The sequence below is a fragment of the Styela clava genome, chromosome 4 (assembly GCF_964204865.1).
Source record: "Styela clava chromosome 4, kaStyClav1.hap1.2, whole genome shotgun sequence".
Lineage (NCBI taxonomy): Eukaryota > Metazoa > Chordata > Ascidiacea > Stolidobranchia > Styelidae > Styela > Styela clava.
In genome coordinates, this window is record NC_135253.1 from 9,792,599 (window position 1) to 9,804,384 (window position 11,786).

The 11,786-nt window shown below is 35.4% G+C and overlaps 1 long non-coding RNA gene across 1 annotated transcript; it reads right to left on the bottom strand.

Moving 5' to 3' along the window:
• Positions 1-2,187: 2,187 nt before the first annotated feature.
• Positions 2,188-3,882, bottom strand: LOC144421871 (uncharacterized). Its single transcript, XR_013475002.1, has 4 exons — positions 3,787-3,882; positions 3,263-3,397; positions 3,003-3,129; positions 2,188-2,823 (listed from the first exon to the last, which is right to left on the bottom strand). It is a non-coding gene; the product is annotated as an uncharacterized LOC144421871 (long non-coding RNA).
• Positions 3,883-11,786: the final 7,904 nt, after the last annotated feature.

Sequence of the window (11,786 nt, forward strand, 5' to 3'; positions counted from 1 at the left end):
TGGAAAATTCTGTTGCATTTCTAATGCTAATTTTACTTCAAGCATATATATGTTTGCTCATTTGGTCAACTACAGCTAATTCATCACGAGTTTATCAAAATTTGTGATAAAGGCAATAAAGCTTTCAAAGTAAGTTCATATATATATCCTGAATTGAGTTAAGTAAATATTTGTGTGAAATACATACTCTTGACATATCAAAAGTTTTATATGTATTGCAAAAAAACAATTCGTAGCATGAATTGGTGAGAGATATCACAAAGTGTGGTTCAAATCATTGTCAAAGTAGTGCCGGACCTTTTTCTCCCCCTTGTACCCGAATAAGGAGAGGAAATATATATAAGAAATCCACTTTGAACAAATCAATGAATCGCAGTGGTTATGAATATTATTGGTCAAAAAATTTATTCAGAGTGCATCATCTTTCAAATCAATAAAGTGTGACTTCGTTTGACTTATTTTATATACACTGTAACAAAGACATCGAGAGCGAAATCATTGAGGGTCATTGGTCAAAAATTTGGGTGTGGTCAACAGCAGCAGCCTCAGTCAAGGCAACTTCATTACATATTCTTATCGATACCACCGATGTGGATTGCTTCGCGTTGAGACTTGATTTGCTATTTGGAATTGAAAATGTTGAATGATTAGATAACGGATGTGGTGAGTTACGCGTCAAAATAATTCGTGTCCCAATTGTATGATTGTCACCTCATGTGAATACCGTAATCATTTGCTCCAAGATATATATATATATATATTCTATAATCTATATGGTAACAGTTCAGTTGGAATAGTGGGAATTTGGTAAATGTGAGACAAATGCCCTAAAATGGCACAAATTAGAAAACGGCATTTGTAGACACCGTAAGCTACGGGTACTGTGTCATTGTTAGTCATAGTACATTTGTACCCATCTTCGGACATTGCTCTCTTAAAATGGAATAAATAATAAATACTTTTTTAGAAAACGAAGACTTCTGCATATTTCAGAGAAAAAAGTTGTTTTTCATTCTCGTTCAATCTGACCAATTTGTTTCTCTGTGAAACTAGAGATGAGTGGAATTCTATCAAACAAAAGTGGAACGCTGAGACACGAGACCTGTGGCAAATAAATTTATTAAAACCGTTTTTCCTGCTTTTACTAGCTATGATACACCAGGTACTCTATGGAGCCCACTTGCCTTTGAGTCACCAATCTTTTTACACAGTGCATAATATACTTTCTTTATTTTCTATCAGCTCTCTCTATCTGTATTTTTGTCTATTTAAACCAGGGGTGGCCAACCTTTCACATACCATGCGCCACGTTTTAAACATAATGTTTCAGATGCGCCGTAAATCTCTTGTATTCCCACGTCTAATATCCGCTTCTTGTTGAAATTATATAAATTTATAATACACACACATATATACACACGTATATGTAGTTTTTACAATATACAACTTCACGTGAATAGAAATTAAGCAAGGAAGTATAATAAATAAAACTGATCAATTTTATTTAAGTACCGCCTTTATGAGACTATTGCTGCTGTTTTACTTTCGCCAGTTTTTTTATTCTTGGGGTTAAGTTTGTTACTGAGAGGAGCAGTGCATTTTTCAAATTTAAATCTGTAAGTCTTTGCTTTTAATTAGTTTCATGGCAGAAAATGTTTGTTCACATCTATATGTCGTTCCGAAACGACATATAAAACCCTGGGCAAATTTTCTCAGTTCTGGAAAATTTTCACGGAGTAACGATTGCCAGAACTTGATCATGTCAGATGCACTTGGGACTGAAGAAAGCTCATCAAATTTAATTTTCAATGATGAATGAAATTCAAGTCAATTAGTTCCAATTGTATATTGCTTGGCATCTTCATTATGATTAGTTCACTAAGTGAAAATGGGTTTATAAAAGCAAGTATAGAGTCTTCTTTCTTTGAAATATCATGAAAACGACTTTCAAATGACTCTTGCAATAACTTGATTTTTTCTGTGTATATTGCCAAATTGCAATTACCAGCGGCACATTTACGGTGTTCTTTTATGTGAGGAAATTGGGACAAATCCTCTTTTTCCAACTGGAAAACGAAAAGTTTCATCCTCATCTTGAATGCGATAATGTCATTTACTAAGCTTAAATAGTTTGCTTTTGCCTTGCAGTTTCAAATTTAGATCATTGAGATGGCTACACTCTAAGAAATATTTACCGGCAATCGCCTGGCATTACATATTACTGGAATGTAGTTGTGAAATTTTAATGCGATTTTAAGGTAAATATCACAAGAATTTTCGGTAAAATCGCTGTTGAACACCTGTGAATTTTACAGGATTTTCCTAGTAATCCTTACAATTATTTTCTAGTAATTTTCACCGGCAATGCGTAGTAATATTTACCGACGCTAGCCTGAGAATTTACATTACAAATTCGGTGAATTTACATTCAGAACCCGGTAAAAAGTACCGTAAATCTCCTGGCATTACATTTTACAGGATATGATCAGTAAAAATCACAGACTATTCTATGAAACAAGGTTTATTCAAAAAATAAAAGTGAACGTGAAATGAATGATTGAAAACTTGGAAAAATGAGAAATTGTATAGTGAAAAGTTAGAAATGCGAGGTAAACAGAAACTTCTCGTTGAAGAAGTTTATGCTCGCAGGGTATCCGTTCACATAGTCACTTTAAACAAGTCTCTATAGACAGCCTCTAAGAGAGAATAGTCTATGGCAGAGGGGGAGTCTTTCCGGGTTAGTGTTGCCCATGCTGATTGTATTGCATTATCCATTTGCTTTGAGGAACTCATGGTATTTTCTTCTCCATAACTTCAAGTTATCTGAAATGGAATGTACAAAGAGTTTTACCCAAACAACTCCAAAATTTAAAAATATTACTTAATTTTCGAATAAGATTTAACATTTTGTAGTATTCAATCAATCAATCTAATTCTTTTGCAAGTTGGAAATATCTGAAATTATTCAATTGCATATACTAGCATTCATTACAATATCCCACCTTTCTATAAATTTTCATATTTTCTTTTCCTCTTGGAGTTCAAGGACAAAAATTTGTGGGCAATCAATCGATACAGACTTTTCCAGTATTACCAAACTTTGTAGATGAGATGGAAGAGGTAGGCTACCTGAAATAGTATTGAAATGGAATAAATTATTCAGAAGTCCCTAAATAATAAAAATTACACTCCTAATACTTTATTGTCAGAGCAGATGACAAAGTTTCTCTTTTAACAATTTAAAATTAACATTATAACTAACCTCAAATTCTTCTTCCTTGAAATAACATGTTAGTAAGAATCTCAAATATTATGAAGCCTTAGACATTGACATTTTCATAGTTCAGAGTTGGGGCAGACAATTTGTTCATGCCTGCATAATCAGATTCTTCAGTTTCTAAAAAGAAAACACTGTTAAAAAGAATTGTATTCATTCCCCACCATCATTATATGTAATATGTTCAAATTCGGTCTTATTCAAAAGAGAAATTCAACAAAATTTATAGAATTGGTTTTGGTAAATATGCAGAATAAGGTGGATAAATGTTGTTTTGATTAATTTTCTATTTATAGTGTCATAAGTTAAAAGAAAATCTAGTGTTTTTATGACAGTTAAATGTGAATTGCCTAGAATTGCTCTTTTTCAAATGAAACTGTTCTGAGTTAGTCCTAGAATCAATAACTTAAAATATCATAATCAAATACAAATCTGTCTGTCTGTAGATGATTTTCAATCACTGAATCAGTATATAATCATATGAGTAGGCCTATATAATTAATTGATACCTGTTTCTTTTAATGCCACATTCTTCAAGTCACGGTTTTTGGGTGTAGAGCAACGTCACCCCCTCCCCTGTCTGCCTGTTCATGTGTTTCTTGTAGTTCAGCCTGCCAGTAGTATGAGTTTGCGATCATCATAAAGCTGTTGATAATTTTGACGGTTTACAGGTTTATCTTGATTCAGTAATTAGATGCTAACATTTCATAGTCTAGAGCTGTAAAATGGGCATATTCAGATATTGTATTGCCGTTTCGGCATTTTAACATTTGCCAGTCTACTGACAAAAAAATTCAGATTTGGAAATACGAATCAAGCTCTGGCTGTGTTAAGTATCGACAGGCGTAACATGGATCTGCGGATGTACTGATGTAAGCTAGTCCAATCAACCTTATACCAGTACCGTATACTGCTGTACTGTTATAGCCAGTATGTATTCATATTATCATATATATATATTAATTCAGTAATTGAAACGATAGATCTTACTCTACTTCCCGACTGCCCCATACTGCCATAATCCCACTGAACAATACATTAATACCCAGCACTAAACAACACAACACCTACACTGACATTATTGAATCCAAGATGGCTTACAGAAATACTGCCAACGCAATACTGCAGTAATTACAAAAGCGACCAAGATATGACTGTCGGCCGACCAAATATCAAAATCCAAAAGTCTGGAATTCGTCAAATCAAACGGACAAATTAAGGAGTAAAGCAACAAAAAACGCGCGTGATTAATTACGCGTTTGAAATATAGCGTCTGATTGGCTGCTCTCCTTAACCAAAGTGCGCGCGCAACATTGACTAATGCCACGCCTCCCATGTCGGTGATTATTACCGACATTTGTCGGTGAATCATTTTACCGACCTCATTTTTTAATTTTTTACCCCTAAAATGACGGTAAAATTTACCGAACATTTCTTAGAGTGTAGTAACATCAACTAAAAATGCCAAATCAAAGAGCCAGTTTTTATCACATAAAAGTGCTCTTTCCTCAGATAGCTCGTTTTTCTCTTCGAGAAAATCATGGACAATTTTGGCAAGAAAAGGGTTAAAGATGCAATGCGCCACCTCTAATCATGCAATGCGCCACGTTTGGCGCATGCGCCATAGGTTGGCCACCCCTGATTTAAACGGTAAGGAAAAATTAACATTTACATAAAATCGGCTTAGTTTTCATGGCATTATTTATAGGGTTTGAATCAGCAGAAATTGATTACAGCCACTTCAATGTACCGAGCTGACCTTAGATGACGCTGGAAGCAGAGTCCGATCCCAAACTTTGATTCAAGTTATATATATATCGTCGTAAGGTACCATTATTTTCTATATTTGATTGAAGCTTCTCTTCGCGTAGGTAGGTGGAGAGAAAAGAGAGAAAGTAATTCACGTAAGGACGCATATTACAATATATATCATAGATGTGAAGTACGTTTTGGTATGAGAGTGGGTTCTGAAATGCTGATTGTGTAATTAGTTTGGGGTTTCTTTTCGGCTTGTAAGCTGTGTACATAGTAAAGTTACTTCCAACGTAAATGTACCGCCCTTGGAGATTGCATCGTGCGCTGTCTACATGCTCACATCATATTCAGTGTGATGCGAGATTGTAAGATGTTCAGAATGCCAGAAGTTATTGCATGAAGACTTTTATTTGGGGGTCCAAATGACAGGACGTTTAGAATAGCCTACTTTTCATATTTCAAAGAATTTGATTCTATTCAATTATCTAGGAATTTTGGTTTACATAAAGTTTCCAAGTAATGCCATTTTAAGGAACACTGAAGGAAAAGTGTGCGAAATGAACTAGAAAGTGCCTTGCTATATTTAAACAGCAATGGTCGAGGTCTAGGTGAAGTATAGGGTCCCATAGTAATCGGGGAAAAAATGAATAAATTCAATAAAGCTGCTCTGGCTCCTGCTGTTGACCATCTATGTTAGAGTCGTCAAACCCGTGGCCCGCAGAAGATTTCCGAGTGGCCCGCGTGGTATTATTCGAATCGCAATGTCTTTCACAAATCTGAGCCTTTATTAAAACTTTTAATAAAAAATGTCGTTCAAACGCACGAGAACCACCACCTAGCTATCGAAAGCTTCTTTTATGTCCATTTATGGTCGTTATTGTCGTCTGCCATGTATTTCAATCTGTTTTCCTGTATTTTTTTCTGTGAAGCTAGAAGAGGCAGTTTCATGATCTCAATATTTGACAGCATTCACTTCTACGAGCAATTTTTTTTTCAAGGATGAACCAAGTAAAATCCCCCGTGAGACTAATTTCTGACAGCCACGTCAAAAATCCGTTCCGCATTTCTACATCGTCCATTGCACCTATGATTGACAAACTTGTCGGATAAACGCAGTGCCATACTTTCCATAAATATTTATGTGTGGTTAAAACTTTTGACTTTACTGTATCTTCGTATTTTCGTTGTTCTAATAATTTAGGTGCTTTGTTTGTTTTTTCTTTGATCTGTAGTCGGTGAAACTAGAATATAACTACCATGTCAAGTGGACCGCGCAATCATTCGTAAACTAAATGTGGCCCTTCGTCCAAAATGGTTAGACAACCCTGATCTATGTTATGAGCTTATGAGGCCACACTTCAATGGTGAAAAAGATGATGCACCCCAAGTTTGAGACCAATCATATTAATAACTCATTTGATATTGGTCATGAAGGTTAATAACAGTACAGGGAGCACCAGCACAAATGTGGCAACAATACTCCATAATAGACTCCATCTTCAGATTGGTATCTTTCGTTCAAATCATCAAATGAAGTATTTTCGAAAGTTGTCAGGTGATAAAAATTATCACAAAATGACCTCGAAGGCAGTGCAAAATTTTAAGAATTATTATTATTATGGGTGAGTTACTAATCGTCCTAAGCGTTAGGAATACGCTCGCCAACGCATCTCTAATTACTCTGTATGGGTTCGCAGGTTCGAATACCATGCGGGGATAGTTATGTGCGAAAGATTGCTGGACTCCTCGCCACCGTAGGGTGATTCACGTAACCGCTGATCGGATACGCCTTCCTCCACCAGCAAGTCCATGGTACCGAAGACAAATAACTAACTAATCACATACCCGACATGGAATGGAAACCGGACGAGAGGCCGTGGTTCGCCATATGGTACCCTTTATATACGTTGGTCCCAATCGACTTTTTATACCCCTTTCATAATATGACATAAATAGTTAATCAAACACGCTAGTACATTTCCCAATATATCTTTAAAAAGCTTATTTTCGTCGCTTTCCACTAAAACGCGCCCGAATTACGTAGCGCAAATGCGTTCGACCATATGCCGGCAAGAAGAGAGAAATTTCAAAACATTTCGAGATAAAGTTTCTCACTTTAAACGCTTGGTCAACACGTGATTGATATGCTAGAGAAAGAGTTTTCTTTTGGACGAGCTTTACGTCACCTTCAAAATAAAACAAGAGTGGGATTTTGAAGTGAAGTGATGTTCGTTTTATCGAAGAGCATTTGATCGCGTGCTGTCTGGTATCTTTGTTTGTTTATTTATTATGAGCCGGAGAACGTTGCTCGCGCGTTCAAATTACTTCGTTTTCAACTAACAACAGATTCTTTGTTAATTTTTAAGCTTTGAAATATTCATACAAATAAAATTGATCTTGTATCAAAATAAAAATTATACATTAAGAATAAATATGATGACGTCACCGTAATTAAGAACACTCGGATCAAGCATGGATGATTTAAACTCAAACATTTTGAGTTTTGAAATTGGTTTTGTTCACATGCAGACCACTATGAATACTATTGACCCCCCAAAATACATTTAATTTAGCCATAATCCCAAATTATAGCACAGGTACGTCACTGTAATTAAGAACACTCGGATCAAGCATGGATAATTTAAACTCAAACAATTTTGAGTTTTGAAATTGGTTTTGTTCACATGCAGACCACTATGAAATATTATTGATCCCCCAAAATACATTTAATTTAGCCATAATCCCAAATTATGACACAGGGCACCACTTTATTACCAGGCCGATCCTATAGCTTATTTGAAAATACAATGTTAATAATGACATAGTCAACATCTCGCAGGGATTCAGTGGATCGAAGTGTACACACCAACACCATATCCATCGGCAAAATACCTTTATGACATTGGGAATACTTTAATTGATTTGAACGTGACATCACGTCTAAATAATTCTCAATGCTCAGATGTTATGAGTGCTTCCGACTTCTCAACGAAATAATGCAACGACGCAAATATTACATTATCTGACGGTTCTTGACTTATAATTATCTACTCATTTTATTATAGAACAATGTAGCAAATAAATATTCAGACATAGGCTATGATAGAATGTTTCTTTTAGAATAGTAACGTAGATTTCGGCAGGCCTGGAACGCATCGTTTTTAACTTTTGTATGGTCTTATGCGATCGCTTCATTGTGGAAGTGGGAATAAGTTGAAAGCGATCAAATGAAAGTCGAGCCCTCGGACGAAGTAACAAAATTTGTCGCAATGCCGCAGGAACGCTTATTAATGCTTTACATATTATCAGTGATTCGTTATGTCACAATCCGAAACATACCTACCGTAAATACTTTTGGGTCATTGATTTTATTGTTCGTTTGATAAACTTTGTTTAGAATACTTTCCATATTTACTATCTATTTTGAAGGTAGGTTACCACGGAAAATTTATTTTCGAGAATTTGATTCTATTTAATTATCCAGGACTTTTGGTTCACGAAAGGTCGGCTAAGTTTTCAAGAAATGAGGGATTTTTGGGGAACACTGAGGAAAAGTGTGCGAAATGAACTAGAAAGTGTCTTACTATAAGTAAACAGCAAAGTTCTAGGTTAAATATCGAGTCCTGTAAGAATCAGAAACAAATTGAAGAAATGGATTTATTTAAAAAACGTTGCCTTAACTGCTGCTGCTGTTAACCATCGAAGATTTAAGCCAATGTGACTCAACACTTCATTGGTGAAAAAAATGACGCATCCCGAAACAAGTTTGAGACCAGTCATATTTACAACTCTAGATATTGGTCATGAAGCTTAATAACAGTACTGGGAACGCCAACGCAAATGTTGTAACGATACTCCATACAGCGGCAATTAAGTGAATAGTTCAAGTAAGGCTCTAATTTACAATCATTGTTCTATTTGGCTTAAAAAAGGCTCTTCACCCCTTTGATTATAATCTAAACCAGACCTTGTAATATCTTTCATCAAATTATGCGAGGGATTGTTTTTACGACCCATATATAAATATACAACTTTTAATGATATGTCAACAATATATTTTATATAAAAAGATGTCTGACATGAAACGTTACTAAACTTGAGATATATGAACATTGACAGCTTTTATCTCGAAAGTTATTGACATCGTTATGAATTAATTTAGTCCGAGGAAATGAGTAAACTCATATATTATGGTTAAAATAAAATTAGCTTCAGGAATGAAACAAAATTTTTCACGGCGTGACTGAGTTTTCCTTTAAATTGTATCCGTGCCAATTGTATACCGTCATAATATCAAAAACTTGCTGCGCATGTTATCGTTGTTTTTGTTTGATTTTATGAGCATTACGGTTTTTTTTATTTATACAAAGCATATTGAAATATCTAAAATAATATTCTTTCAGTTGTGATTTTGGAACCTAGTTTTGTAAAGTGGGACCTCGAAGCAATATATCTTGTGGAAACCCGAAAACATAATTGCAATTAAAATTTGTGATACGATTCAGCGGGTTCGTGCGAACCCGTTATTGGAATGAACGCGTTCTTGTTTTAGACGTTAAACAAATGCAACACCGTAGTTAACGATTACGATTATATTTGGCGTTCCGTAGAACCTGTTGTTGGAGGTCGATACAAGAGAAAATCCATTTTTAAATAATAAAAATTTTACAATTGATCCAATAGGTGCTGTGAAGTTTCATTTTACAAATTACTATTATTCGGGGTGAGTCCCGTGAAAATAAGATTTTTTAGTTTGAAGGACATTTAATCATCCCATTTCCGTGGCCGGAACATGCTTTTGCTTAGTTCCAGAAACAGATCAAATGTGCTAATAAATAAATTTGAGTGTGAATATAACCAATATTGCAGGGGAAGATGGGGCACGTTGGGACATGGGGCACAGTGGAAAATCAGCTCTCGCACTGATACTATATCCGCAATCCTGTCCGCGGTTCGATGTTTCCATCCGCCCATCGGTGAGTTACAACGTCCCCGCGAACGGACAACGGACGGGTAGAGCGGCGAAAGCTATGAGGTGAAATTGGTTTTGGGAGGTTGAAACTAAAATTTCACCGTTCCAGTTTTTTTTTCTACCTTAGCTTTTCCAACATGACAAACCACCGTCTGATATTTTTCATTTTTTCAATAATATTTCCAGATTTAGATTCGAGGAAGGAAATATTCAAATTTGTTTGCGAATTTTTTTGTCAAAATATTTGAACTATTTCAGTTGAACATTGATTTCAAAAATATTAAATCTTCAAATTTGAAGTCTCCCTGTTCGTTAGACGATTATGCTGATTAATTGCTTATTTTTAAGGGCTCACTTCGTTGAATTTTGACAGACTGACCCACTGTGCCCCAGGGTCTGTCCGAATGTGCCCCACAAGTGGGGTACAGTGGGACACTTAACAGACGTTTTTCAAAGCATTGGTAGTAGGATGTGTGTCGCAAGAGAATTTCTTAGTCGCTGAATAAAATCTACATTTACCCCACTATGCATTAGTCCCGCCAACTTAATTTTTTATCACCAGGTGTACCCAAACAAAACGTTGTAGCTCACGATTACCTTAAATATCAAGTCTCTCATCATTGAGTTCCAGTCAGTCATTTGCTTAATTTGTAATACAAAATATCGAGTTAAAATAAACTCAAAATGGACCAAGACCAAGAAGAGCCGCAACTCGGGCACAATGGAGAGTAAATAGCCTTTCCCCTCAACTTGTCGTTATTCAGTGATAATGCATGTATTGATCCAAACTTTTCAACTAGTATTGCATTGTATTTTGCAAATTCGAGTCCGTATACAGTCACCTAATCAGTGGGCGCTTTGTCTATGATTCATGTTTTTTTGAAGACAAATTATAACAGTTCGATGATTGAAATCTATCCATCTTGATTTTTCTCAAATACCGATGGGCCGATGATAGAGTGGCTTTTATTTATTTTCAAAAATAGCACATTGCTCGCTTGTACGTATGGTGCTATAAAATCTAATCTATTACCTAATCGATTCCTCTACCAGTTTAGAGTCGATGTATCGGTATCGGGTATCGGCAATATCGGCTATTTTTTCGGTATCGGTCATGTATCGGTATCGGCTGAATTAATACCGATATTTCCGATATATTTACCTTTTAGATATGATCCAGAATGTTTCAAAAGGTAAGTTAAAATATTACTTTTTAATTTATTTTTTTGTCCAGACAGATCGGGAACTGCATGTCTACACCCCCGCGAGTGGTAACGAGAATATGATTCACCTGTTTTTAAATATTTACTAGCAGAACCAGCTCATCTAATTTGACTTTTTTTTTGCTGCCAACTTTTTATATTGACATTTTTAATACATATTACATATTAATTATGAAGAAATATATCAACACGGCACAGAAAAGAGAGCAACTAGGCGCTCAGTTTTAAATCATACAGTGGAATCGAAGTCCTTTTTACAGGACATGCACTGTTTGGCACAGTTATAAATTCTGTTTATCGTCAAGCGCGAGTGTCATTCAGTCCATGGACATCGTTAGGCTAAATTCCGACGCAATTATCTCTCTACACAGGTATTAAATATTGTGATTATAGAAATTTTAATATTGTTCAAATACACAATTTCTGTATAGATTTATTGATGTGGCCGCCTAGTATCATACGTGGTATAGGTATTTCTAGTCGGCACTGATTGATATCCTTTATTTTTTACCGTAATTGTCGCGACGATCACGATTAAACACAAAATAAAATATTTGCA